Genomic DNA, 2,517 nt, shown 5'->3' on the forward strand with positions numbered 1-2,517 from the left:
TCCATAGAATGTTCACATCCTCATCCCTAAAAACTTAGAATATGTTATTTTTTTTTGTAAGAGAGATTAAGGTGATGCAGAACAGGGCAAATCCCGCCAAATGGAAAATCAAGTCTTGTGCCAAGAGAGGGTTCTTGTCTGAGTGCAGAAAAGAATTCAAGAGCACGCCAGAGTTAGAGTCAAAAGGAAAGTTTATTTAAAAAAGGAATAATGCTCTTCAGACAGAGACATGGTCTCCTCTCAGAGGCAGAGAATGAGAGAACTGAGAGAGACAGAGAGACGTAGGGAACACACCGGGAAAAAAATGACAGATCAAAAGACAGACAGACAAAGTCAAGACAAAGGCCCTGGGTTTTCAGGGAATTCAGTTTCTATATCACTCAGTTTCTATGAATTACAGCTTAAAGACTTTGTTTACCTATTTTCCTTTGATAGTGTGGGTATACAGTGTGAAAGATAAGGGTATGTAGAGTGAAAGTCATGAGTATGCAGTTGGAAAGCCTGCTAGCCATCCCTGTGTTTGATCTATAGATTTCTTACAGGTTCTTTGCTTGGAGAATATATATTTTGTGTAGGGTATGACTTAAAGACTCTGTTTTCTCTTCACAGTGTGGGTAAATGGTTTGTGAGTAATCCCAATAGGAACCTTCCTTTGTTCTGTAGGTCTCCTGAGGTCTGGCAGCAGCACATTGCAGGCTCTGAAGACAGCTTGATTTAACATTTAATTCTCTTGCCTCCTCCCTACATTAAAGGGAGCCTTTGGAATACTTTCGCTGATGCGTTAACTTTAAGATTTACATATTGGCCATGATTATGCAGGTGAGACTAATGCCATCACCATGGTCTTAGAATGTGGAACAGGAAGGAGGAATAGTTGGAATTAGAGGGAGAATGGAAGGTGCTACACTGCTGGCTTTGAAGATGGAGAAAGTGCTGTGAGCCAAGGAATGTTTCTGACCGTGAAAAACTGGAATAGAAGAGGAAATGGATTCTCTCCTGGAGCCTCCAGAAGGAATTTGCTCGGAAGACATCTTGATTTAATCCATTGAGACTCGCAACAGACTTCTGACCTCCAAAATTATAGGCGAATAAATTTCTTTCTTTTAAACTCCTAGTGTAATGATTTGTTACAGCAGCAATAGCAATGTTATACAGACATTTATCCAGTGAATGTTTTGGGAGGAAACTGACCCTAAGTGTCTCAATTCATTCATTTTGCTTCACTGGGGTAAGGACATTTTGTATTCACCTTCCCTTTCCCCCAAGAGATTTTTTTCTTTGCAGTATCTAGGAAGCAGGCTTTGTTCCTTACCTGGAGGGTTGGCTGTGAACCATGTAAACAAGGTACCAGGCTATTTTCCCAAAAGGGGCTTTTATTGGTTTCCATAAGTCTCTTAATTTGTCAAAGCTTTCTAGTCATGTATGAGTCTATGCATGTCTCCCTATTGTGACATTCTAGTCAAAGGATTAGTAATAAAACCAGTTTCCAATTGTATCCTGTTAATAAGAAAACAGGTTCTTGTTGAACATATGCAAATAATCAATTTGCTATGAAAATAAAATATTCACTCATTAAAAGTTTCTGACTCCTGGGCGGATCAAGTAGGGAGAAAAAATAAATGTTTCAATTCTGCTAACAGAGATATAATTTACTTAATTTTAAGTCATAGGTAAATAAGTTTCCTTTGATATGGAATGAAAAACACTAAAAAGTCAGCAATCTCAAACAAAAAAAGTCATAAAAATTGTCATCATTTCATCATTGGTTCAGGCCTGTGTAATTAAACTTGTTCTGCCTTGAATCCAGTTCTTCCCTTAGTTCTCTAGACCTAGCCTGATATTTGAGGTGATAGATAGGGTCAGTGATGATTCCAAGAATGTTCAAGGCCATTTGTCAAGGCTCATATGACTTGCTCAGTGAAGTGGGTGTCTCGATTACTGCAAATTGTGGAAGGTGTGTGCCAAACGGTCAACACATTTTCTAACAGTTCCTCTGCCATTGTGAGGACATCATTCTGGTGGCAAGGCAAAACTTCAACTCAACCAGAAAAATATACACACAACAAAAACATATCGATAACGCTAAGTAAGTGATAGTTGGATGAAGTACAACTTAAATGTGGAAGAAGGAGGAAACATGGCAGAGTGAGAGACGTCCTCAGATCTCTCCCCTTGAAACAGTAAGCTGAACATCTAAAACTCAACAATATACACCCAAACTACACACTAACATGTCTGAGTGTGGGATCTGCGCAAAAGAGCTACCACAGGTCAGAGCCCCGGGTGTCAGGCAGTGGACTGGGTGTCATAAAGAAGCTGCCTCTCACAGCCTCAGGATCTGCCTGCAGGAGGAGGGGATGGGGAGAAGGAGCAGCCAGTACCAGCAGCCCGTTCTCTGAAAGTTCCTACCTGGGACAGCTGTGAGCTCCCTGTTGCTGGCTGGATCCTGGGCCCAGTCATCAGGGCAGCAAGCAGAAAAGCAGGAAAGGATGGCAGAGGAACAAATGCTCATTTTTG

The sequence above is a fragment of the Pteropus vampyrus genome, unplaced genomic scaffold, assembly GCF_000151845.1.
Source record: "Pteropus vampyrus isolate Shadow unplaced genomic scaffold, Pvam_2.0 Scaffold507, whole genome shotgun sequence".
Lineage (NCBI taxonomy): Eukaryota > Metazoa > Chordata > Mammalia > Chiroptera > Pteropodidae > Pteropus > Pteropus vampyrus.